This window comes from Zootermopsis nevadensis, unplaced genomic scaffold (genome assembly GCF_977971745.1).
Source record: "Zootermopsis nevadensis isolate Lab colony 2312 unplaced genomic scaffold, Znev_1.0 Znev_ptg000060l, whole genome shotgun sequence".
Classification (NCBI taxonomy): Eukaryota; Metazoa; Arthropoda; class Insecta; order Blattodea; family Termopsidae; genus Zootermopsis; species Zootermopsis nevadensis.
In genome coordinates this window covers 388,166-399,853 of record NW_028259191.1, presented here as the reverse complement: position 1 = coordinate 399,853, position 11,688 = coordinate 388,166, and the positions used below count along the sequence as shown (strand labels likewise).

General features: G+C 39.1%; 1 long non-coding RNA gene and 1 pseudogene across 1 annotated transcript; one reads left to right on the top strand and one right to left on the bottom strand.

Moving 5' to 3' along the window:
• Nucleotides 1-817: 817 nt before the first annotated feature.
• Nucleotides 818-10,922, bottom strand: LOC147871297 (DNA polymerase alpha catalytic subunit-like; annotated as a pseudogene).
• LOC147871296 (uncharacterized) lies at nt 997-11,022 on the top strand. The gene is made up of 2 exons (XR_015532491.1): nt 997-1,570; nt 10,724-11,022. It is a non-coding gene; the product is annotated as an uncharacterized LOC147871296 (long non-coding RNA).
• The last annotated feature ends 666 nt before the right edge of the window (nt 11,023-11,688 follow it).

Below are 11,688 nucleotides of genomic sequence, written 5' to 3'. Positions count from 1 at the left end.
TGAGATGACCAAATAAACGGAAGGACCAGCTATTATTAACCCAAGCTCTTTTCCAGAGCATAGGCCTTTGTTTTTTGATATGTGTGCATCGATAGCCACGGTGGTCTAGCGGTTAGAACGCTGGCCTTGTAATCCTGGGGTCTCGGGTTCGAATTTATAACTTGTGTTGGGCAACGCCGAGGCCTAGGCAACACGGAGTTTTCCTCCGTGTCATCCCAACAATTACACAGAAGAAGGCAATGGCAAACCACTTCTGGATCATCTGCCAAGAACGTATATGAACAGGTCCCAGTCCGAGAAAAGGATGGAAGGATCCTGTTCATATGGACCTGTCGTCAGACAGAACACTAAATAAATAAAAAAAAAAATGTGTGCATCTTTGAGTAGTGAGTGACCAGCCCACTGACTCTGCACAATTTCTACTCAATCCTGATTTTGACAGCCACAGCCATCTAGTAGAGAATCAGGAGAGACTTGGGTGAGAAATGGCAACTTTTGCTTACGAAACATCTCGCCGGCTTCATTTCCCCCTCTGAAGGAAGCTGTCCTATGGATTTTTATCGCCCTTAAAAAATCCATCATTCTCGGTCACGTTTGAACCCGCGAACCTTGTGTCAGCGGTGAGCACCAAGGGTGACAAGGTTATACCATACTTAATTGAATTCTTCACACAACTTATCCCACAATTTTGTGATCAAAGACTTGGGTGCATAAATTGAACAGTCCATGATCAAAAATCCCGACTGCCTACATGGCCTAAACGTGAAAGTGTACTGAGCCGAAAACAATTCTTCCTATTCATAAGAGGCTCTTAGCATTTTCTTCAAGCTGAAAATTATATAATAATGCACAATTTTTTTTGTTACAGCATTCACTCACCTCAGTTCACGATCTTCTGTAAATCTATTTAAGTTCAGGACAATCCAACGAGTCGACGCGTTACTCCTTAAAAATGCCGACGGCCTCCAGACGCCTTTCGCTGGACACACGTTTCTCTTATTCTGCAATAATAATGATCAAGCAACTTTGGAATGTCTCTTCTGGAACGAGTATAGTGCATAGTATTAAAATTATATTAAAATTGGCCGTCAATCACAATATAAGATAATTAAAAGATTAAAATATCATTTTACGTTCCTTATCGAGTACTCGATTTACATGTGGAACATTTACGACATGTTTCGGCTATATATAGCCGTCATCAGGTGTTATGTTATAAACTTTTTAACTGAATTACTGATTTCTACTAATTTTAATGAAAAGAATGAAAACTAAAAATCATTAAAATTAGTAAAAATCAGTAATTCAGTTAAAAAGTTTATAACATAACACCTGATGACGGCTCTATGATAGCCGAAACATGTCGTAAATGTTCCACATGTAAATCGAGTAATCGATAAGGAACGTAAAATGATATTTTAATCTTTTAAGTATCTTATATTGTGATTGACGGCCAATTTTTAAAATATTTTTAATACTTCAGTGAATTCATCTGAAATAGTAAAATTAATATGATCGATGGCTTTGTGTATAATATCTGCCAATGGAACAAAAAGGCTTTTTTCAAATGGTAATTTTGGTGCTCTCACCCTCTGTATCCCAACCATAAAACATTTTTGATTCTATTTTTAGTGTGTGTGTGTGTGTGTGTGGGGGAAGGTCCTTATATTTGTGAATAAAGAAAAATTGTAGACAAAAAAAGATTTTAGCAATCTAAGAGAAAATAGATAATGGCATCTAGAGAATTTGAAACTTGTGCATTTACAGAAAGTATCAATATGAAAAATATTTGAAATACTGATACTGTTTGAATTTTACAACTGTTATCAATATACTTTTATGAAGTTTAATACAGTTTTTATATTTCTCAAACTGTGGTTCTGCTTTTCAGGTACATTCTGTTATGACACAACATACTCTAGACATTAACAATTAACCCAATTACTTTCTCACTGTTCAAACTAAACCAAAATCATTAATTCTAAATGTCCACACAAATTTTGAAACAGACAGAATCTGAAAAAATGTGAATGGACAGTAAACTTATGATTGTAACAATGACAATAGCGTACTATCTCTGTCCACTCAAAAAGTTGTACAAACTTTGTTTTATTTTTACAATTTTTTGGCAGCATGTTTTAGTTCATCATCCGGTCCCTTGACTTTTTACACAAATTATAATTTTACATTATTTCGGCGCATTAACTGAATAGTCAATGTTGCGTGTTTCATATTCTCTACATTAAAACATTATAAGAAATTAAAATAAATTCTGAGTCATCTTACATTTATCTTGAGCAGTAATCATATATCATTGCTATGTATGTGTGTACTTGGACGCACATTTATTCTGTTGTTAAAATAGTACCTCAACATGATGCTTAAATATCGCATTACGACCCTTAGTGGTAACTGTTAAGAACTGGAGGAGGCGAGGAGAACGAAGATGTAGACTGCCGAAGAAATGAAACGTTTGATTGGTGACAAATCGACATGTCTGTGGAATATTTTTGAAAAATCATACAGAGACAGACCTAAAAGTCGGGTCACGGCGCAACAGACACATTCAGATCGCAATGGCCGTACATCGAAAATATGAAGTTTCTCGAGAGAAGTATGTCGCTATTTCTTCTATATCTGTCGACGACATTCTTAGTAAACTCCGTAACTGGATGAGATCTTCCACCCACAACTCCCTGACAAGGCGCGAATATGCCCCATGACTACTACGCCGTGAAATCCAGGGCTTCACCCAAACTGTTCTCCGTCTCCTCCTCTTCAAGAGAATTAAATTTACCGCAGCTGCCGCAACACGTTGCTGTTCGTCTGCCATTCCAAACACACTGACCTATGGCGGCTCCAGTTCTTTGTCAACTCCATGTAGAGTTCCGTTAAGTCTCATTATAGCCACTCTCAGTGCCTCGCCGTGTAAATAGCCATGAGAGAAGCTCGACATTTAGAGATATATTTCGCTCAATTCAGAGAATCTCTTAGGCTGACAGTAGCAACATTCTCTCAACGTCCGAACACCCTCCGATACCTCTCTCCATATACATGACTGAAGACCAACTGCCGGTCTCAACTCTCGCCGTGTAAACGTAGCATTAGAAATCAGACGGGAAGGCAAAATATTTTGAACCGAGAAGTAGCAAGCATTTCCGGATTTTAGTCTCCTCCTAACTTCCTCACGAGGAAGTTAGGAGGAGAGGAGCCCTCTGTGTGTGTCCAAGGTTACTTCCATCCTATAAAAGGTACAGTTCAACATAATGATGAAATCTTTGTCCAATATTCCTAAGCGCAGTTATCATCAATGCAGAAAAATAACAAAGTAGGATGTTATAAAGCCAATACTAAAAACTACAGTAAAACCTCCATAGTTTAGACCAGGGGTGGCCAAACCGCCTTGAATATTTTTCCGGCCCGCGAGATTCGTCACACTTTTACAAAATATATTTATTTTATAATGGCCAAAGTAGTGAAAACCAATGTATTAAAAAAATACATTATTTGTGCATCCATATATTCAAAAATTATCTGTCGAAATTATGAGAAAAAATTAACTTTGATTTTAAAATAATATTCTTGCGAATATATGACAGATATTGCCTCTTTTATTCATTATTATTATTATATTATCTATGTTTACATGTAAGAATAATAGTAAACACAATAATAATAACTCATTATGTTTCAATTTTTCACTCAAAAAAATGTCTATAGTGTATCTAAATCTAATATGGGGATACGTAATTTTATATGTGGCCCGCGGAGTTATGATGCATTTCCAAAATGGCCTGAAAGATCATTTGGGTTGGCCACCCCTGGTTTAGACTATACAATAATCCCCAATAGTGAAATGCTAAAAAATTATAAAAAAAACATGATATATTATTAATGTTGTCATTCTGAGTTACTTTCCGTGATTCCCAAGCATTCCGTAAGATCTCAGGACAGTACAGAAAATTAACACATAAACCACAATAATATTCTGGGAAATTAAATATTTAACTTTGGAGAAACAAACTACTCAATTCTGTTCAGTGAAAACAGTTTCACTTCCATCATAACATGTAATCACTTTAGTAATATTCGCTCAAGATAATAAATTTTGGTTATAAATATAGTTTTCAAAATATAGCCTCCTGAACGATGGTCGTTTCTTTACATTTCTGATATAAGAAAGCAACTAACACAATCCTGATATTGCCTTCTGCATTGCGAAGCTATACAGACTTTTAGGTAGATACCAACACTTCAGAGGAATATACTGCCTCCATCTGCAGAAATGAAAATGGAGGCAGCAACCTCAACACCATGAATCTCAAATGTCAACCAACAAAACACTCTTCAGTCTCACCTCACAAATGATGTAAGTGACAGTGTCGCCTTGTTTCAATTTCCGTCCAACATGCCGATCAAGTCTTAACGCCACCTGTACGTGGGGCGAACTGTTCTTGTCTGCGTACTCTTCTGGATTCTTGGTGAGCTGCTTTGTGGTTGTAAGCAATGTCAGAGGCACTGGGTCATTCTCAGTCTCTCCAGATGCCCATGGATTTTTGTGAGAGTCTCTCATCAGCTTTTTGATCTGACAGGATCTGCTGTAGAATGTACCTGACAAGAAGATGAATAGTGACACATACTAAACTATTTAGACAATTAGAAACTGACAGTTGAACGAGCACGATTAAACATGATACGCTGAGTTCACTGCAGGTTTAGAACTAGCATTAGCAGCAAACGTTGTATTGCTCCCACTAGTTCTTTCTCACTACAAACAGCAGTCATTTTTTGACAAACATGTAATTGAAGATTTCTGTCTTCTGGGTTATTGCGCTGTGTAGTCTGGTCAATGTTTACCAACGTTTCAGAGGTCATACTGCCTCCGTCATCAGGGCGATGAATATACATCTTCGCCCTGATGACGGAGGCAGTATGACCTCTGAAACGTTGGTTAACATCGACCAGACTACACGGCGCAACAACCCAGAAGACATAAATCTTCATACTCTGATGACGGAGGCAGTATGACCTCCGAAACGTTGGTTAACATCGACCAGACTACACAGCGCAATAACCCAGAAGACAGAAATCTTCATACTCATCGCCCTGATGACGGAGGCAGTATGACCTCTGAAACGTTGGTTAACATCGACCAGACTACACAGTGCAATAACCCAGAAGACAGAAATCTTCATACTCTGATGACGGAGGCAGTATGACCTCCGAAACGTTGGTTAACATCGACCAGAATACACAGCGCAATAACCCAGAAGACAGAAATCTTCATACTCTGATGACGGACGCAGTATGACCTCCAAAACGTTGGTTAACATCGACCAGACTACACAGCGCAACAACCCAGAAGACAGAAATCTTCATACTCATCGCCCTGATGACGGAGGCAGTATGACCTCTAAAACGTTGGTAAACATCTACCAGACTACACGGCGCAACAACCCAGAAGACAGAAATCTTCATACTCTGATGATGGAGGCAGTATGACCTCCGAAACGTTGGTTAACATCGACCAGACTACACAGCGCAATAACCCAGAAGACAGAAATCTTCATACTCTGATGACGGAGGCAGTATGACCTCTGAAACGTTGGTTAACATCTACCAGACTACACAGCGCAACAACCCAGAAGACGGAGATCTTCATACTCTGATGACGGAGACAGTATGACCTCTGAAACGTTGGTTAACATCGACCAGACTACACAGCGCAACAACCCAGAAGACAGAAATCTTCATACTCTGATGACGGAGGCAGTATGACCTCCGAAACGTTGGTTAACATCGACCAGACTACACAGCGCAATAACCCAGAAGACAGAAATCTTCATACTCTGATGACGGACGCAGTATGACCTCCAAAACGTTGGTTAACATCGACCAGACTACACAGCGCAACAACCCAGAAGACAGAAATCTTCATACTCATTGCCCTGATGACGGAGGCAGTATGACCTCTGAAACGTTGGTAAACATCTACCAGACTACACGGCGCAACAACCCAGAAGACAGAAATCTTCATACTCTGATGATGGAGGCAGTATGACCTCCGAAACGTTGGTTAACATCGACCAGACTACACAGCGCAATAACCCAGAAGACAGAAATCTTCATACTCTGATGATGGACGCAGTATGACCTCCAAAACGTTGGTTAACATCGACCAGACTACACAGCGCAACAACCCAGAAGACAGAAATCTTCATACTCTGATGACGGAGGCAGTATGACCTCCGAAACGTTGGTTAACATCGACCAGACTACACAGCGCAATAACCCAGAAGACAGAAATCTTCATACTCTGATGACGGACGCAGTATGACCTCCAAAACGTTGGTTAACATCGACCAGACTACACAGCGCAACAACCCAGAAGACAGAAATCTTCATACTCATTGCCCTGATGACGGAGGCAGTATGACCTCTGAAACGTTGGTAAACATCTACCAGACTACACGGCGCAACAACCCAGAAGACAGAAATCTTCATACTCTGATGATGGAGGCAGTATGACCTCCGAAACGTTGGTTAACATCGACCAGACTACACAGCGCAATAACCCAGAAGACAGAAATCTTCATACTCTGATGACGGAGGCAGTATGACCTCCGAAACGTTGGTTAATATCGACCAGACTACACAGCGCAATAACCCAGAAGACGGATATCTTCATACTCACCGCTGTGAGAACCTCAAGTCTTACAAACATGTAATTACCTGGACATTTATTTATCTCTAAGAGGAAGTTTTGCATATTCGAGTGGATCACCAAGGCGTTTGAATATTAAAGTAACACACTGTATAAAGTATTAAAAAAATTTAATCACACTTAGGCATGGGACAGATGCCTTCTGAGTACGAATCAAGAGTTAAGTTCACTTTCCATGATTATCGTGACCATCAGGCAAACCACATTATTCAATCCCCATTATTTTTCTCTCTCCTTGACAAACACCTGCAAAATCTGATGTCAAACAGCACAAGCACTTTTATAGTGGCACAGGACACATACATAAAAGAGCATCAAAAACTTTCACCAATTTTTGAAAGCTTCTCCTTGGTATGAAATGAAATGAAAGAAACACATGGTGTGATGTAACTTACTTGCCAACTTCAGCAGACAGCTGTGACCAGTCTCGACGCACAACACCCAGGCCCTTCAGTTCTTGCCGCGTGATGAGCTCTCCACTGGCGAGCCCAGATATTGTGACAGCAACATGTACTTGAAGACACCATCAATGTCAAGTTCCGCTTGCCGATATAGCTCGTTCACTTCTGCCTTGATCTGCGAGAAGAATGGAAAGGAAAGCATGAAAATTAATGCCACGCCGCTGGAAGTCACCTCATATTCAAACGTCGTGCGTCACGTGTTAAATGGGAAATGACGCCGTACGGAACGCGTTTCACACTTATGAGGATAAACATTACATTACATCGTTTATGCCAATTTAAAAATCTCAAAATTAGGATAGGCAATTGTGCAGGTAATTCTGATGACTCGTGCACCTTCTGAGTGCAACATTGTGCACTATCAGTTGTCGTAACATGCAATTTCTCATAGCAGTTCCTGTATAACAAACAGTGAAAAAAGGATAAAACAACTCATAACTCACATGGCAAAACAAATACATAAAAATGCAGATAATCATCATATTTGAACATCAAACTCACATTAATGACCGTAGGAAGTTAGAAAGAATGAGTTTGGTGTAGCCTCCAATCCCATGTTTACGCCAAATGTTATTACATCCATTCAGCACACAGACTTAACCTTCGCGGGCAACAGCGCCCACCTTTGGCAAAGACGCCATCACAGCGGATTGTCATCCCACCTAACAAGTTTGAGCATTTGTCATGTTAGTAGTACCAACCGTGGGAAATTAAAACGTACGAGTCTGATGAAGTCTCCGACGGCTCAATGCGTACGCCAAATTTCACAAAAATTTCATAAGGCAGAACAAATAGTTTATATGACCACTGAAACACACAAAAACAGACAAGCTGAATGTACCCACAAGGTGGCCTTTGCTCACGCTGAAGCATAACAAACAGGATGGAAGAATGAAAATGTTGTTCAAGGCCTGGCCTTTATAAACGAGAATCACGTCTTATTTGGCTTGTCTGTTTCTTACTTTGTGGCCTATCCTGACGACCTGGTCATAATCCAAACAGTTTGTGTTGATCATGATAGAGTCTGTATCTCCATAAATAACCTGGAAGTTCATTTTCTCCGTAAGATCCTTGGTGTTCATAAAAATCTCCCGGCCTTTAGCTAATAAAAGGAGGAGGAAAAAAAAATAAAAAATGAGTCTGAAAACTATAACACCAACTAAAAAATTCAGAAAACTATCCCCTGCAGTCGAGCCATTTTTCCATACAGGCACGTTTCTGCAACCACATATTTGTAATTCAATTTGCAGTATTTACATCACAATGAGATTCTTTTGCTTCTGCCTCAAAATGTTCTCTTAATACTACGAGGCGCGTCCCAAAAGTAAGTTTCCCACTCGTCCCACAGCTAGCAAACCTTATATTGCGCGAAGCGACTGTGCGTATGTGATAGAGCAATGACGTAGCATGGCGCATGCACTAACGGCACGTCCCGCGTTCTCACAGTAGCATCGTTGCAGCTGTTGAAGATGGAGGTTCTTATTCCAGCTCCCGCCGACTGTGAAGTGCGGTCAGTGATAACGCTAGGCCGCACACGGCTCGACGGACAGCAAGTCTCCTGCAGGAGTTCAGCTGGGAGGTGTTTAATCATTCACCCTACAGCCCGGACCTCGCTCCCAGTGATTTCCATCTTTTCCTACACCTCAAGAAATTCCTGTCCGGTCAGCGTCAGCGTTTTGAGAATGACAGAGAGGCGGAGATGGTTGTCACACAGTGGTTCCAATCCCAGGCGGCAGACTTCTACGACACAGGTATTCAAAAGTTGGTCCCACGGTATGACAAATGTCTCAATTCCGGTGGCGAATGTGTTGAAAAACAGCTGGACACTTGCTGTATCTGTTGCAATAAACATTTGCATGAAATTGTGTTTTGTTTCTGTAAACGGCCCCAGGGAAACTTACTTTGTGGACCAGCCTCGTATATTCTCAGAAACATCTACAAATTGTGACACAGACTACAAGAACAGATGTTTAAATATGTGTAATATAAACATTTCAGTTGCAAAAACCCCAAAGAGTTGTGTCACAAGTACCTGACTGCAGATTTGAATGTATTAAGCAATAGTTACAGAATACTACTCATGGGAAATAAAGGAATGATGTTAAAGCAATCACAAATATTTCTGAACATCAAATGTTGCCAATACCTCTACAGAGCAACTACACCACTGCAGAAAGTTGAACAGTTACATTCAAAGCTTTTCTCATATTCTACATCTAACATGTAGGCAACATTCTACAAACCCGCGACCAGCGCTGCAAGTGGCTTAGCGTAGAACCGAGCGTGTGAAAACCCCTGGCTGTTAACTTCAATGCCATCTGACGAATGTTACACTGAAACAGGACTAGAGTACAAGATCTGTGGCTTCTTCCCCAGCACTCACTAAACCTTACAATTTACGTGTTCAACATTCTTTGATTAAACCAAGTAGGATGAGATGGTCTCGACATGTGTCGGGCAAGAATAAGATAATAAAAACATAAAAAATGTTAGCTGGAAAACTCAAGTATAGGTGAGAACTAGGCAGGTATAGGGGGAAAAAATATTAAAATCAATATTAAAGAGACGAGGCGTGGCTCAGGACGGGATCGATCTACGTCTGACACTGCCGTAAACATAGAAAAACAAAACTGGAAACTGCTACTGAACTACTCAAGGTAGAACATAACACTGTTGAGGCAGTTCACTTAATTAGCTAAAACGATGTAGCATTTGAGGTTTTCACAGATTTCGTTCTGAAGACGGCTGTCCTCTGGGTTGTTGTGGTCTGGAAGAAGTTTACCGACGTTTCAGAGGCAGCAAAGGATCTATCAAGTATTAGTGAACTTCTACTATACTACACGGCGCAACAACCCAGAAGACAGTCAATCTCTAACTAAAATGATCTCGATGTCTACAGATAAATTATTACCGACACATCTGATCATCAGTATAAATAATGCACTGCATATGTTCATAAATTATATCGCTGATAAAGATCATCATCAGCATAAATATTACTGTAGATGCATAAATTATTTTTCAATTAACTATGCAAAATATGAACTATTTCATCAACTGTCTCAGGTAATAATCCTTAGGGGGGGGGCGTTTATATTATGTTAGGTTTTGTACAATAAAGTAGAAGTTATACTGGAATAATAAAATAAATTAAATAGTATTAAAAATATATTAAAATAGGCCGTCAATCACAATATAAGTAATTAATCAGTAATTCAGTTAAAAAGTTTATAACATAACACCTGATGACGGCTATATATAACCGAAACATGTCGTAAATGTTCCACATGTAAATCGAGTACTCGATAGGGAACGTAAAATGATATTTTAATCTTTTAATTATTCTTATATTGTGATTGACGGCCTATTTTAATATATTTTTAATACTATTTAAATAAATCACAATATGACGCATCTACAATATCTTAAAATAAATTAAATTTGACCAGTAATTCCTGTTCTTGATGCCCCAAAGAACATGTTGAAGCTGGTTGTATTACGAGCATATTAGTAAGGTTTTTTCTGTTTTACATTACAGAGAGAATTTTTTGCTGATGCTCCATCTATGATGACAGAAAAGTAAAATTATTAACACTGAGTAACTGTTAATTCTCACCTGCATTTTCACATCTGGGCAAAGGTCAGGATTCTTCATCGACTTCTTGACCTCACACCGACTTTCGACTAAGTTACGGATTTCTGTCGGAAGGATCCCAGCTTCCGGCCCAGGACTTGGCAGCTCCTGTGACATTATCCAATAAGTATATAAGTCCATTCATGTTCAAATTTGACTTTATATTATAAATAATATACACAATACATATAATGTGCACTGTATAGATGTAAAATTGTTTCAGCCATCTTCAGACTCACAGCCATGAAAACCTCAAATCCTACTGGATTAGTACGTGTTGCTTAAAAACTTTTCTTCCGTTTCAAAGTTTAAAATGTAAAATTCGTAACAAAAACAATATCAATTATCTTGTATACTAAACATTACACTTTCTTTTAGCAGATAGTGTACAAAATGTATTCTTACAAAAATGAAAGATTTCTCTGTTATTTCCAAAATAAAAAGTCTGAATTTTATACAAAATGACTTGGCACTAAGAGAGTTAAATGATTGTGGGTCAGGAGACTGGATATTCATCATGCTGATGATGAAGAAACTGCTGGTAAGGGCTCAAAAGTTAGCAACTTTACTTATTTATTATTTATTATTTTTATTTAGTGTTCTGTCTGACGACAGGTCCATATGAAGAGGATCCTACGATCCTTTTCTCGGACTGGGACCTGTTCATATACGTTCTTGGCAGATGATCCAGAAGTGGTTTGCCATTGCCTTCTTCTGTGTGTGAATGGAGTAATTGTTGGGATGCCACGGAGAAACCGGAGAAGCATAAATACATATATTCATTAACAACTGAATGATGTAATATTTACTTTCAAGTTAATATGACCGAGAGGCTCACTAAACCTAATGCTGTGAAGAATGATTGTGAA